The following is a 16,155-nucleotide window of genomic DNA, read 5'->3' as shown; positions in this document are numbered from 1 at the left end:
GGCAGTGTCACCTACCAGGAGCTCAGCACCATTTGCTCCTCTTCATGATGTAGAGTCTACTTTAGCAGAAGGAATCTGAGGCCCACTTGGTGTAATCAAGTCTGAGGGCACCTCCTCCTGCCCTTCCCTTGACCAAGTCCACAGTTCCCCAGACATTGCCATGTTGTTACAACACGGAGAGAAAAGAGAAATGCTTACTGCGCCCTGTCTGTGTAGAGTTCACATGTCTTCCCCACAGCTGTGGGTTTTCTCCAGGGACTGCAGGCTCCTCCTAAGTCCCAAAGCTGTGCATGGGAGAGTCGTCAGCCTGTCTCAATGTCCCAGCCTGTGTGCATGTGTGTGTGTGTGAGAGAGAGAGAGAGAGAGAGAGAGAGAGAGAGAGACCTCTGCCATGGAAGAATGTCCTGTCCAGGGTGAGTTCTGCCTTGACCCTGAGCTACCTGCTGTGAACTGGAATAAGCAGGTTGGAATTTGGATGGATGGATGGATGGACAGAAGGACGGACAGACAGATGGATGAATGGATGGACAGACAGATGGACAGTTGGATGGATGGATGGATGGATTAATACGAATGATTGTTTCATATTAGAAGTGTCTGGGGTCTTTATTGAGAAGTTGGATGATGCTTTTGTGTTCAGAGAGAACTTAGCTTAGCCAGTGGTCAGACCGGTTTTGCTCTCATTGTTCCACTTCAGATCGCAGGTTCCAAGGACACAACCTCAGAATCATAGTGTTGAATGAAGATGTTCCCATGAGGTTCCTCATCTCACTCCCCTTCCCTGCAGGAAGCTTCTGTGTTGCACATAATCACTGACTGACCACCCCACCACATTCACCAGCATCTACGGCCTAGAAGGCATCCTCTCCAGTGGACCTATTTCCAGAATTCACTCTTTTTGCCCCCCAGCTGACCTCCCCTCTTGCCAGCCAGGGTCCCCTGGTGCACACATGTCCAATCCTGACCACCTCCTGCCACCAACCTTGTGCTCGCCCGCACCCACCCCTGCTGGCCAGCCTGCCTCCTACTCTGTCCTTCCAGCTCCATCCTCAAGACAACTCAGTCTCCATTATCTGGAAGGAGTTCACCTCAGAATAAGAGGCATTTTGCCCAAAAATAGATGACTGGATCAAGAAGATGTGGTACATATACACCATGGAATATTACTCAGCCTTCAAAAAAGATAAACACATGCAATTTGCAGCAACATGGATGGCGCTGGAAGGGATCATGCTCAGCGAAATAAGCCAGAAAGAAAAAGAAAAATACCGGACGGTCTCATTCATAGCAGGAATCTAGAAAACTTAAATAAGGGACCAGGAAAATGAGTAACTATAAGAAAGTGAAAATCAAAATCAACAAACAACCATGAACCAGAGACACTCTATGGGGGGTGGGGGGTGGGGAGGGGAGGGATTGGGGTCAAAATAAGGGGGTTGCAATTGTATGGGGAATATAAAAATAAAATTTATTATTAAAAAAAAGAATAAGAGGCATTTTCTCTTCCAGCATGAAGTAGGTTATAAGCTTCTCAAAGACCCTGACCAGCTTGCACTCCTGTGAGTCCCGTCGCTCTAGTTTGCATCTGTGGCACCTGCTCACAGGCGGGGATGCCCAAACAGCTTCATCTCGCTCCTCTCTTGCTCTCTCCTCCCCCCCTCCCCTTCCTCTTCTAGCCTCCCCTAGCTCTGTGGCTCTCTAACCCTAATCTGCAGCATCAACATCCCCTGGAAACACACTGAATGTGCCTATCCTCAGACTAGCCCCGACCCACCACATCCCAGGTGCTGAGGGCAGGACCTGCCTTCTGCGGCTCCCTGGGCTGCACTGACCATGGAGGGCGCTGGCCCCAAGGCCGAGGCAGGGTGGCTACCAGCCTGGGACCGCTGCCTGCTTCATCTGCAGTTCTCACTCTCGCTGCCCCCTCAAAAGACCCACCCAGACAGCCTGGCTTCCCTGCGGCCAGACAAGCGCAAAATGAGGAAGAAAGCAAAGCAACTGGCTCCTTTCCCGCAGCGTGAGCTGAACCGACATGACGAACCGTCTTCACCCTGGACCCTTGGGAGCAAGGAAGCCCCTCTGGGGAAAGCTTCTTGGCCTGGAGACAGGTGGGACATGGGACTGTGGCCAGGTGGAGAAGGACCTGTGCTGGCTGCAAAGTCTAGGCAGGACTTAGAAAGGGTACGAAATGCTTTAAACTTTTTAATACGAAGCAAAGTGGGAAGGTGGGGGTAGGAGGCCTCCTTCAGTGGCAGACAAGTGCATAGATTATGTTCAGTTTTTTTTTTAATCCTTTTGGGATATCCAAATGTTTCCATGTTTGGGGCCTCTGAGAAGACAACCTGTTTTCTGGGTCTAAAAAAAGAACACACTGAAGAATTCCTTTCTGGGGACTATAACCAAGATGAAAATGCATATATTGTGCGAAAATGAAAAATGATGTAAAAAATATATAAAATTTTTAAAAAATTAAAAATGGGGAAAAAATAAAATAAAATAAAAAATAAAGTGCACCAGACACTCCACAAAAAAAAAAAAAAAAAAAAAAAGAGGTAAATAAGAGTGCGGGAAGTGCATCTGCCGGCTTCAGAAACCAGGAGGCGAAACCACCAGATGCAGGTGGGTGAGATCTGCTCTGGCTGAGACCTTTGGTGAAAGGCTCTCTGCTCTGCTAGACGTGACGCCACGCCAGCAGCAAGCCACCTTCGCCCCCTTGATACGCGCCTTCCACAGTGCTCCCTGTCCCCACACCTATACAGGCCACTTCTGAAACTCAGCTCACCCCGCTCCATGCTCAACTCCACCCTGGGACGGCCATCTCCTCAAGGCTGAGCCCTCTCCCCCACTGTGCCTGATGCGGGCGCCCGCCTCACTCCCTTCTGCCTTCCCCCCTTCCTGGGGCTGCCAACCACACCAAGCACCTCCTACTTCAGACCCTGAGCCTCAGCTGTTCCCTGGCCCAGAACCCCCCAGGTCCCACTGCGTGGCTGCTTTTCCTCTTCGGCCTCTGGTCAGATGTCACCATGGCAGGAAAGCCAACTACTTATACACGCCCTCTCTCGTCTCCCTCTCCCCTTACTCTCCTGTTTTTCTTCATACCCGATGTATGATACTCTTGGAGTTTATCGGAGCAGCCTAGAGAATAAAGGAGCAGAGACACTGTCTTCTTTGTTGCTGTGCCCTGAGCAGCTGGAGCAGTCTGGCACAGAGTAAGCGCTCAGCAAGTACTCAGAGGAAAGAGCTGTTGCCTAGATGAGGGGATGTTAGGTGTTAGGGGCACAAAAAGAGAAGCTGCAGATTTCTGCCCTGGGTGAGCTCAAATCAGTTTCCTACATATGTCTTTTCTCCACCTGAAGAAATTAAAATTGGTGGCTGATGTCAATTGTGCAAGGTATTTGCTTCCCACATTTGGAAATGTGCACATATTCAGGCCTGAATTGCTTTTGAAAACCATCTAAGTCACATTCATCTGGTAGGACTCAAGGACAATTGCCTTCAAATTCCATATCTCCTTTAAACCAATCTGTCGCTTTCGCCAGAAGCAACCACATTACCAGCCCGTCTGATGGTGAAGCGCCTGGAAGTTACTTAATTTCCCGATAAGTGACTTCTCTCCAACGTTAGTCCCCCCCACCAAAAAAAAGAAATGATGCATTTTTAAATGTTTCTAACTGCAGGAAGGTCAGTAAGATTTATGGTTTACCTGCTGTGTAAAATACTTCACTCTAAAAGTAAGTCCCCAGAGAGCCGGGGAATACTCAACAACATTTCTTCTGAGCAGGCAAGCAAAATAATCATTACTATTCGAAATGCAGTTTGCTCATTAAGTCGGAAGAGCTTGTCATGAAATTGACGTCAGCAATTTTTTCCTCTCTTGTGGCTTGTTTTAATGAGGATAACATTATGAGGACATTCTCTCTCATTTTAACTAGTTGTGCAGTAAAATTATTTTTAAAACCCTCCCCTCGAGAGATCCATCGCTCTCTTGGTATTATCACTATCTGTGGTTTTGCTTTGCCTGATTTCATTGACTGACACTCAACCATGATCCAAAAATATTACCAATGATATTTTGAGAGAGAGAAAGGTAAAGTGAAGCCACATTCACATAACTTTTAGTTTATGGTTGTAATTGTTCTACTTTATTTTTATTGTTCAGTTTCTTACCGGTAAATCAAACTTTAGCATAGATGTGTCTACACAGGAACAAGCATTGTATGTACAGGACTTGGTACTTGTCACAGATCAGGCATCCATGCAGGGGGTCTAGGATGTCCCTGTGGATAAGGGTGGGAAGACTGTACTTGCACAAAGTGGTTAGTCTTTTATACTTTGTACTCATGAAATGACTTAGATTTTAGTGCAAGCCAGGACCTGTTGGTGGAAGTTAGCCGGCCATTGCATAGCCATGCCCTTAGCAGAGCCTCACGCACGACCCACTTTCAAGGTCCCCTATGAAAATATATCCAAGGGGGCCTCCCCTGGTGGCACAGCAGTTGAGCGCTGGGCTGCAAAGCTGCCCGCAGCCTCTACAGCGCCAGTGGAATCCCGACCACTGGCGAGGGTCCCACATGGTGCGACTGACCTCTCCTGCTGCCCGCTGCTCCCCTCAGCAGTGTATTTCATCAGTCTGCCTGTTCTGTTCTCCGCTCTGGCTCTGGCGAATTCTCTCACCCTCCCGTGTTTCTGACTGTACCCAGTGCTTGTATAAATAAATAAATAAATCTAAAAAAAAAAAAAAAAGAAAATATATCCAAGGATCTCAAGTCAGACCAAGTGAATGTCCCGTAGGGTGATTCTTAGACAGAGATTTAAATAACACAAAGGTTGAACTCTGCGCCTTTGTGAATTGGCAGCACAGGTTGCTGCCCCATCTCTGCACATACCCAGAGTATGGGGCTGCCCTGTCTGCTGACTTCCCATCTCCCAGGGTGGGGCATCCACAGGAAATCCTCCAGGGCCAAGCCAGGTAAGGGGGGCCTCCACAATCAGTCCTCTGTTCCTCCAGAGGACTCCCACATTTCCTCTGGACCTGGCCACTGGCCTGACATCACTGGCTGATCCAACAAGAATTTTGTGACTCCACAACCATGTTCATGCCCGAGTCAAAAGACTGGAGGGCTGCTCGTCAAGACGTCAAGACATCCCTTCCCACAGATGGCCTGAGAGAGAGCCTCACTGGCCTTCTGTGCCGAGGGCTGAGCTCTGCAGAGGGATCTGGTCTTAAAAGCCTGGATGTGAAAGCTCCCCATATTGGGCAGGAAGTCAGAAATGCAGAAAGTGCTGAGGGCTCTAAGTTTTCCCCAGCCTTCAGGTCCCACCAAGGACCCTGCCCCTGTGCTAAATGGGAGGTGGAGAATGGGGAAGGAGTGGGCGTGGTGGAAGCAAGAATGCAACAGGCAAGCACAAGCATGTCCAGCAGCCAGACCTTCAAAAAGAGGGCTGTGAAGTTTTATCGGCCAAGGCTGACCAAGGTGTGGACAGCGACACTGAAAGAAAGGGAGGGAGAACACAGAGAGGGAGTCTCCAGTGGGTAAGAGAGAAGGAAAGCTCTTGCTGACATGGCACACAAGACCTGGAAACTTAGGAACCTAAGGTCTGTCAGATTCTCTTGGGTATAAAGGGAAGAAGAGACAAGATGCAAAGAGACGTGAATCTGAAGACAGACAGAGGTTAGAGGTTTCTGAGGAGACTCGATTAGGTGCTAGAGAGCCTCTTCTCTCAGATATAATTGATGCTCAAGATGATTTTCATTCTGAATGAGTTGTTGCTAAAATTTATGAATGTCTGAAATATTTATAATATGAGGAGACCAACACACTTCATAAATAATAATCAATAACTTTAAGGAAGAGACTTTGTAAACAGAAAATATTAGGGGGAGATTTTACAGAACCCAGAGGGGTTTTATGCACCCCAGAGGGGTCAGAGGCCCCAACAGACTGTGTCTATAGGGGTACCAGTTCACCTCCAAACATTCCCTGATGGACTTTTTTAACCACATGAACACAGTCCATATGAGACCTGTCCTTGGACTTAGGGGTTTATCCCATTACAAAACATCTACTGTGGTCATTCAGAATGCACTCATTCGTTTTCCCTATTAGCGAGCAGTCTCAGTGAGGGAGTGAGCAGATGGAGTCTGGACTCTCACACACGTCCATAAGGACCTCAGCTCCACCACTCATGAGCTGAGGAACTCCCAGCAAGTTCCTAAGCTTCCAAATCTTGGTTTCCTAGTAGACTTGGATTATATGCCTCTTAGAATCGCTGGAAGATTTCCGTGAGATAATGTGAGTAAAGCATTGGCACGACACCAGAAGGAGACTCAAGGCAAGACACCACTCAAAGACGGAAAGTGTGGGCAGTGCGGCAGGTGAAGGGGGTGGGGGCGCAAGGAGGGAGAGGGGCAGGGGGCTATGCAGGGTGAGGGAAGGAGGGTGGATGGGGCAGGAGTATGAGAGAGCAGGGGCGGGGCTGACCTTGGACAAGCCAAGTGAGAAACCGCACCTCCAAGTGGAGAGAGGCATTTGGAATCATCCATGCACAGTGACTGAAAATGTTATTTTTTTATTTTTTACATCATTTTCCATTTTTGCACAATGCATGCATTTTCATCTTGGTTATATTCCCCATACAATTCCCACCCCCCTTGTTTTGATCCTACTCCCTCCCCCCCACCCCATCTCCTATAATGCATCTCAGGTTTATAGTAGCTTGTTGATTTTGATTTTTACTTCATTATAATTTGTCTTTTTCCTGGTCCCTTATTTAGGTTCTCTAAATTCCTACTATGAGTGAGACCATCCAGTATTTTTCTTTTTCTTTCTGGCTTATTTCACTGAGCATGATCCCTTCCAGCTCCATCCATGTTGCTGCAAATGGCATGAGTTTATCTTTTTTGATTGCTGAGTAACATTCCATTGTGTACCCAAGCCTGATGGTGAACACAGTCCATATGAGACCTGTCCTTGGACTTAGGGGTTTATCCCATTACAAAACATCTACTCTGATCCCTGATTCCATTACAAAACATGGACTCTGATTCTACAGACTCCTGTTCATCTTCTGTCCCAGGATTCCTGAACATCAGCCAAGGGAGGGACCCAACAGTCTTTCTCAGACAGAACCAAATTTGTGAATGAGGCCAGGCTGCAGACTTGTACCTAGTAGTATTTTATCCCACTCAAGTACCTACATCTGTTGTTTTTCATTTTCAACACAAAATGGCATATTTAAGGGCTAATTTATTCCCTTATTTATTTCACATGACTAAGAATGGTGTGTGAAAATGGCTAAATATTTTTTAAACTTACTGTTAAGTTGTTCCCATGTGTCTATGACACATCTGCAAACCACACTGCTGAAAGCAGACAAGCAGCAAACCCAGGAAAGAGGGAAAAGAATGTCAAACTGGACACAAAGAATCCAAAAAGCCTAAAGGAGCAGCCTGGCCTTTTACCAAGAAAAGCGACAATGTGCTGTTTTAAAACAGAGGAAATATCTCTTTAAAATCTTGCTTTGAAAAAAAGGTCAGAGAAGTTTAAGGCTTACTCAAGTGTAAATGTCAATTGGAATAAGTGATACCTGTGAGAAAATGGGGAGACCACTGACCTTTTATCCAAAAGAAGGAGAGAAATGATGTCTGAGGAGGGTGAGGGAGAAAAAATTCATAAGGATTTTGAACAAGGGAGCCAGAGTGAAGAAATATCTAATTAATTGAAGTTGCTGTTTGAACACACCAGATGCTTTCAAGTGCAAAGTCATACACATATTGGTAAAGTTTTGAAAGCTGATGTATTAGGTTATAAACTAATCAACCTTCAGGAGAGGTTTTACCCAGGTCTCAATACGATCCCAGACATGTTCTCACCATTTCTCAACTTTTTAACCACATAATTGGACTTGCATTGCCAGACACACTTTGCAGTCATGCCAGAAACTTCCATGTTTGCTTGGATAGAAACTGCTGACTGATTAATGTGAACAAAATTGTAAAATCAGGTCTTGATTGGTCTGTCCTGAATGACGTGCACATCCAGAGCCAATCATGTGGCCATGGGGTCCGTTGTGCTGCTTGTTTGTACCCTGGGGCTGAGTTAGACCCATCCCACCCAAAGCACATGGGAATATTGTGATAGCTAAAGAAGAGGGAGATAAGCAGATAAGTCCAGCCCCTGCTGACTATGTTTCTATTTGAAAAGAAGCATCATCACACTACCCTTCTTTCAAAAGTCTGAATGAAGAATTCACTGCTTAAGAATGGCATTCAAGTTCCCTTGTGAACCTCAAATATATCACAAGCCATGTCTATCACTTAAAAAAATGGGATCTATGAAGGCCCTCAAAAATCAATTTTTTTATTTTACTCAGTACACTAATGTAGACTGGTTTATAAAGTTTTTCACAATGACATTCTTACATGCCTTCCCAGCTTTTCAAAAAAAATCTTATTTAAGCTATGTAGGCATCTCCTACAAACATGTCTGACATGTACTAAATGCTCAGGGATTATTTCTTGGATAAATTGGGGACTGATATTAGCTGATATGAGGCAACCCTGAATTTTAAGTTATAAGGTTCTACTCAGCATCAGTTTCCCACGATTAAAAAGTATTAAAAAAGAATCTAAATCTAAATCTAAAAAAGTATTAAAAAAGAATCTAAATCTAAATCTAAAGTATTAAAAGAATCTAAAAAGGTCCAACTCAGAGAAAACCAGAGTAAAATGGCAGTTACCAGGAAACAGGGGTGGGGAGATAAGATTGTTGGTATTCAAGGGTACAAACTTGCAACAAATAGTAAATAAACCACAGGGATCAAATGTCCTGTGTAATAACTGTAGATGATGATATTGTATGATGATCATGTAATGTGGCAAATATATAACTGTATCATAATAACACTCTGTACACCTCAAATTTACACCATGTTACATGTCAAATATGTTCACCAAAAAAGAAAAGCTAAATTCAAATTATTATCGATGTAAATTAACATTTTAAATATTCAATTTTTCAACCTTCCACAAGTATATCATGTCTGAGACTTCACCATCTTCCTTTTTACCACAGTAGCAAAGCCTCTAACCTGCCTTACCTAGAACTGACCTCCAATTGACCTCTCCAATGTGGTCTTTGCTCCCATTCAGTCAGCCTAGCAACCTGAAAACATCTTTTTTTTTTTTTTTTTAAAGATTTATTTATTTATTTATTTATACAAGCACTAGGTACAGTCAGAAGCATGGGAGGGTGAGAGAATTCACCAGAGCCAGAGCGGGGAACAGAACAGGCAGACCAACGAAATACACTGCTGAGCGGAGCAGCGGGCGCGGCAGGAGAGGTCTGCGCACCATGTGGGACCCTCACAGGCGGCTGGGGATCGAACCAGCACTGCAGAGGTTGTGGGCAGCTTCGCTGGCCAGCGCTCAACCGCTGCGCCACCAGGGAGGCCCTGCCTGAAACATCTTTTTTTTTTTTTTTAATAATAAATTTTATTTTTATATTCCCCATACAATTGCAACCACCTTATTTTGACCCCAATCCCTCCCCGCCCCACCCCCCACCCCCCATAGAGTGTCTCTGATTCATAGTTGTTTGTTGATTTTGATTTTCACTTTCTTATAGTTACTCATTTTCTTGGTCCCTTATTTAAGTTTTCTAGATTCCTGCTATGAGTGAGACCATCCGGTATTTTTCTTTTTCTTTCTGGCTTATTTCGCTGAGCATGATCCCTTCCAGTGCCATCCATGTTGCTGCAAAGTGCATGTGTTTATCTTTTTTGAATGCTGAGTAATATTCCATGGTGTATATGTACCATATCTTCTTGAAACATCTTTTAAACTCAATTGAACATATCATCTCTCTGCTTCACACCCTCCAGTGGATTCACATCTTATTTTTCATTTTCTGGTTCTGTCCCGACCCGCGGGATTCGTAGGCACGAAAAGAGAAGGGCTGAGGATTGAAATGAGGGGCTTGAGACAACTTGACGCTAGCGTTTACTTCTTTATTTTTCCTTTTCCTTTCTTTTACTTTTCCCTGTCTTTCTACCTTCCCTGACCTTCTCTCTGCTCCTCTCGCAATAACCTCTCTCGCAATCACCTCTTGACCTTCTCGTGGTTCTCTTCTTATATCCTGGTAGCTCCTCCCATCGTACCTCCCAGTCTCATTTGATTAATAGGAAACACCTGTGGTTTCTCAGCAGGCGAAACGGTAAAGCGAAAACTAATTAATGGCGCGTGTGTTGCGCAACACGGCGCATGCTCCAGGCGGCTCCGGACAGGGTTCCTTTAAAAGTGTCAAAGTCGGGGCCTCCCTGGTGGTTCAGGGGTTAAAGTCTCAGCACTATCAAACTGTGTCCAGCCACTGTGGCATGAGTTCAATCCCTGGCCAGGGAGGTGACCCACATGGCACAGCAGACCTCTCCTGGCTTGCCACTGCTCCCCTCAGCAGTGTATTTCAGTAGATCTGCCTGTTCTGCTCCCCACTCTGTCTCTGGTGAATCCTCTCACCCCCCACATCTCTGGCCTATACCCCAGTTCTTGTATGCATAAGCAAATCTTAAAAAATAATAATAAAAATAAAGTGTCAAAGTCCTCAACACTTATGCTGCCCAATCTGCCTCTGTTTTACTGGCTCCCTGGCTCTGTCCATTTCATGCTGCTGACAAATGTTCACTCCAGGACCCGTCCCATTGATGCTTCCTTCCCTACCGGCCTTCCTGCCTGCCTGCCTGCCTTCTCTCTCCCTCCCTCTCCCCCTCCTCCTGCCATCCCTCTCTCTTTTTCTTGCCCTCTCTTACCACTCTGAGCTCTCCCATACCTTTCACACAGTCAACATCTTTTCCAGACTTCTCACCATTTTCCTACCATGATATTTACAGATCCATGCTTTGGGATTGAGGATTTTTTTAATACTATTTTACTTCCACTATCGGTTTATTACTTCTACTGCTTATTAATATTTTTGGTTGTTGTCCTAGGATTTACCTTCCAATAACGTTTTATTACCTCAGATAGAGTGTAAGAAACTTGTGGTGGTATACTTTCATTTCTTCTTCCCATGCTTGTGATGTTGCTATTATGCATTTTACCTTTCATAAATTATATTACAAAATACATTGTCACGGTTTTTCTTTACATATTCATGTATATCTTAGAATGATTTTTAAATAATAATAAATTTATTTATATTTATCTTCACTTTTATCATATCTAGAGCTCTTTCTTTGTTAGCATCCAAGTCTCTGCTAGATTCATATTACTTATATCTGAAGAAACTCCTTGAGCATTTCCTGTTGTGCTGGTCCACTGGCAATAAATTCAGCTTCTGTTTATCTGAAGATTTTTTATTTTCACTTTCAATTTTGAAAGATAGTTCACTGGTTATAAAATTCTGAATGGCCCTGGTGTTTTGTTTTGGGTTTTTGTTTGTTTTTTCTTTTGGTAATTTAAAGATGTCACTCTATTACACGCTGGCTTGAATATATCTCCTGAAGATATTGTAGCTGACTATAATTTTAACCCTTATTCCTATTTATATTTTGTGTCTTTTGTGGGAATGTTTTCAATATTTTTCTTTATTGGCTTTTAGCAGTTTGAATGTGTATTCAATTGTTTTTGTTTTTGTTATTTTTATTTTATCCTTCTTGGATAAAAGTAATTTAGTGTCTTTAATTATTTTTGAAAGATTCTTGGCCTTTATCCCTTCAAATATTTCTCCTCCCTCATTCTCCTTTTTTTCTTTCTGAAATTCTAATTATACAAATGCCAAGCAATTTGATAGTGTATCACACCTCTTGGATGTTTGGTTGTTTTTTTCTCACTGTACTGCAGTTTGGTTAATTCTTAATGACCAAGCTTCAAGCAATTCCTCAGCCGTATCAAATTTACTGATGATCATATCAAAATAATTCTTTATTTCTGGTGTGTGTGTGTGTATATGTGTGTTTGACATTTCTGAATGACTCTTTCTTAAAGTGTCAAACTCTTCACTGAAACTACTCATCTGTTCATTTATGTTGTCTACCTTTTCCACTAGGTCCTTTAACATATTGATTATAATTACAGTCATGTGTCACTTAACAGTGTTTCATTCAACAATGTACTACATATATGATGGTGGCCACAAAAGGCTACACCAAATATCACCTACGTGTGTAGTAGGCTATACCATCTAAGTTTGTGTAAGTACACTCTACGACATTCACACAATGATGAAGTCCCCTAAAGACACATTTCTCAGAAAGTATCCTCATTTTTTAAGCAATATGTGGCTGTATTTTAAAGCCCTTGACTGATAATTCAAACATCTTGGTCATCTAAGTTTGATTTTGTTGATTCCTTTTTCTCTTGACAATAGGTTTGCTTAATTGCTTATTTGTGTGTGTCGCTTAACATTATTTATTGCATGCCAGATATCTTGTTCAAAACACTAAAATTACATTATGTTTATGCCTGAAAATGGACAAGCTCTTCTTTTTTTTTTCAAAGATTTATTTATTTATGCATACAAGAGCTAGGGTACAAGCCAGAGGTGTGGGAGTGAGAGGATTCACCAAAGACAGAATAGGGAAAAGAACAGTCAGATTGACTGAAGTGCACTGCTGAGGGGAGCAGCATGCAAGTCAGGAGAGGGCTGCTGTGCCATGTGGGTTGCTCCCTGGCCAGCCATGGGATCGAACTCATGCTGCAGAGGTTGCGGACAGCTTCATAGGTTGGGTTACCCTTGAGCCACCAGGGAGACCCAAGCCTCTTCTTTAGTCAGGCCATAGGTGTTAGGGATTTTGTCAATTTACCAAATACAATGAAGCAAATGCTAGAAATGTGCTCTTGCCATTAGATCTGATCATTTGAGCGTCCAGCTTTTTCTCTAGCAAGAATGGGTTTTTAGCTATTTCCAAGGGCTACAGTGTGCTGCCCTTCCAGAAGTTAAAGTTTTTGCTCTGCAGGAGATATGGTTCTAAGCAGGAGGGTGGAAATTTGAATCTTCAATGCAATGAATCCCCTCCTCCATACCTGTGATAATGAGGCTGGTTCTCTCTGTTCTCTTGCCCCAAACTTTTTTATGAGCACCTGGTAAAGATTTATAGAAAAGAATCTGAGAGTAGGTACAAACTTTCCTTGTATCACAGTGTTCCAACTTCTCTTTTTTGATGCTAGTCCATGTTCAGCATAAAGAAATTCATTAAAGTGTTAGATGATTGCTTCTTACCCACTTGCAGCCTCCCCTCTTCCAGGCTTCTGTCACAAGGAAAGACAATCCTTGGATCCAGTCTTTCTGGAAGGGACCTCTTCTACTGCAGAATTCAGGTTATTTGCTTGTTCTGTGTACCATAGTGCTATGGGAGTTACACGGATTGGCTCATTTAGTCCTCACCATTATTACAACTATCTTCAACCAAGATACTGCGCAGTTAACTGCCACGTGATTGAGAGTTAAAACTGACTCAAGAGTAGTGTTATGATTTCAGACTGTCACCTTTGCCTCAGGGATCCTTGAAGACAAATGCAAGTCCTTAATCTCAAGTTTATTTTTCCAGACTCTATAACACTGCCTCAGTCAAAGCTTTTTGAAAGGAGGAATTAATTGCTTTTCTACTGCCCCGGAGAGTCAAAGTGGGGTTTGGAAGCACTGACCCAGTGAGGGCTTCCCACCTTTCAGTCTTACACACAGGAACTGTACGTCTTAATCTGTGATGAGAAGAAATCTCCAGTACCTTGAACAATCTCCAGCCCATTCTGAACTAGTCACTCTATGATACGAAAACAATGATTAATGGCTTCTCTGCCAAGCGATGCTTACTGATTAACAGGACAGATGGCACATATTTCATAGGAGTTTCCCTAAACTTCAAACACAGAGACTGAAAGTTGACTGCTCTCTCAAGCTATGGTGTCACACTGTGTGTCTTTGCCTCCCTCTCGCCCCCACTAAGCAGTAAAAACTTAAAGGGTAAAAACTATAAATTGTACTTCACCATATCCCACACAGTACTTAGCACAAAGCTCTACAAAAATCTGTTGAATGAAAGAATGAAGAAGACTAACTTCGACTGCTCTAGCATTGCAGTCCAAACAAACCATGTCAGAGTGACATCCTTCCACTGAATGCTGGAAATTTTTAGGGCACATATTATTCAAAGGCTTGCCACAAAACCATTTCAGAAAGAAGTCAGTTATACCCAAGATGGGGGAATGTCAGTTCTAAATCTTTGTATGTGGTATTCTCTTTCTGATTCTACAGTCTTAAAGGTTGTCAAGAAAGATAAAATCCAGGTTATTGCCCAAGTTGTGTCTTTTATTAACTTTTTAAAAATAGGGGTAATTATATTTCAGATTCTGCATTGTTGGGAAAATTAAATGAGCTGACAAATGCAAAAGCACATCAGAAATTATAAAATACGACACCTGTGTTTCTACTATCATTCCCACTTGGGTCAATGCACTAAAAGCCAGTGTTTAAAAATTGGGATATTATAATAATAACTAATTTTTGCTTACAGCTTACAGGATATATTATAGGCTAGGATATACTCTAATCCTCACAAAGTCCCTACGTGTTCGGGACCTTCGCCCCTCATTAGTTCCTTTATACAAGGAATCATAAGACTGGGTGAGGTTAAAGGACTGAGATAAGGTTACACAGGAAGGTACAGAGTTTGGATTCAAATCTAGGGAGTATGATTCCAAATCCAGGGATCCATCCATGAGGAATGACAGGTACAGAGGGAGGTGGGAACTCGCCAGGATTAGGATGTGAGCCTCAATTCCCAATCCAATGTTATATGCAGATAAATGAGAAAAACTCTTCTTTCACTGAATTCAAAATCGGAATCTGTTTGCCCCCAACCTGAAATTTCAGACAATATCTTTTGTATTCATTTTTCCTCTGGGACCTGAGTTCAAATAAGTGGGAAAGGGTGAAAGGGCAAAAAAAAAAGATCAGAGAAAGAAGGAGTTCTGATGATACGACATCTCGCCACATGAAAAGGTCAAATGGTCCTCTGTTTCAGTCTGTAATCAGCTGTGATTTGAGCAACCCAAGCCATGAAATAACAGGCAATTTTCTGACCTTTTTAGCTGTAGCTTAAAGTGCTTTGATTCTTGGAACATCCTATATCTATATTTGAGAGTGATGAAAAGGGAAATAAAAAGGCATTTCTAGATGCTGTGCTCTCATGTTATAAACTATAACCTATGGAGAAGAAGACCATGTGTGGTCGAAAGTTGTTTATGGTGAGTTTGGCAGAGATTTTGTTAGTTTGTTTCTTTGTTTGCTATGCTATACTATCTGAATGTCTTTCATATAATTGTGGATGTCCCTTCTTAGGAATCTTAATGGGAGGCAAGTTCCTACCTCCTATGTCCTACCTTGTTTTTCAATAGTAAGAGAGCTAGGTAGACCATGATCTACATTAAGGGGGCCTAATAGACTAAAATGTGTGGCAGGTCCCATAATTATAAGATAGAGAGACTTATGTTATCTTAAGAGAAAAAGGGGGGCCTCCCTGGTGGCGCAGGCGGTTGAGCGTAGCGTTGTGAAGCTGTCCACAGCCTCTGCAGTGCCAGTTCGATCCTCCGGGCCACAGAGACATCCACATGGCACGGCAGACCTCTCCTGTCTTGCCCGCTGCTCCCCTCAGCAATGTGTTTCAGTCAGTCTGCCTGTTCTGTTCCCCGCTCTGTCTTTGGTGAATCCTCTTACCCTCCTGCACATTTGGCCTGTACCCCGGTTCTTGTACAAAAATAAATAAATCTTTTTTTAAAAGATGAAAATATTGGGAGAGAGAGAGAGAAAAGGGAGCTGGAAAATATTGTGGGTTGTGTCAAAATTGCTACAGGAATGCCAGAAAGACTTCTGAGCTGTCCAAGGTTCTGAGTGTCAACTTCTCCAGCATCTGTCCATAGTAGACACCTACATGACATAGGCATCATATAGAAGACAGCTTTTCTTGCTAAAAGGGCAAGACACTTCTCTGCCAGCCTCCTTGCAGGTAGGGCAAAAAACCTGGACTTGATGAATCAGATTGCTCTATGTGAGACTTTGAGTAAGGATCTAGTGATACAAATAAGGAGGAATAGAGGAGGAAACATTCTGGAAGTGGGAGCAACAATGACAGCAGAAGCTTCCAATTTCTGGTGGCATGAGAGTC

The 16,155-nt window shown here is 43.3% G+C and overlaps 1 long non-coding RNA gene across 1 annotated transcript in view; it reads right to left on the bottom strand.

Moving 5' to 3' along the window:
- Nucleotides 1-4,227: 4,227 nt before the first annotated feature.
- Nucleotides 4,228-16,155, bottom strand: part of LOC129145165 (uncharacterized) — a 57,883-nt gene continuing 45,955 nt past the window's right edge. Inside the window, exon 4 of the long non-coding RNA XR_008550329.1 lies at nucleotides 4,228-4,277. This is a non-coding gene — a long non-coding RNA (uncharacterized LOC129145165). The remainder of the gene's footprint in view (nucleotides 4,278-16,155) is intronic.

The sequence above is a fragment of the Talpa occidentalis genome, unplaced genomic scaffold (genome assembly GCF_014898055.3).
Source record: "Talpa occidentalis isolate TD23 unplaced genomic scaffold, MPIMG_talOcc4v2.1 talOcc4.9, whole genome shotgun sequence".
Lineage (NCBI taxonomy): Eukaryota > Metazoa > Chordata > Mammalia > Eulipotyphla > Talpidae > Talpa > Talpa occidentalis.
Note: the sequence above shows the minus strand (reverse complement) of the source record. Positions and strands in the feature narration are given on the sequence as shown.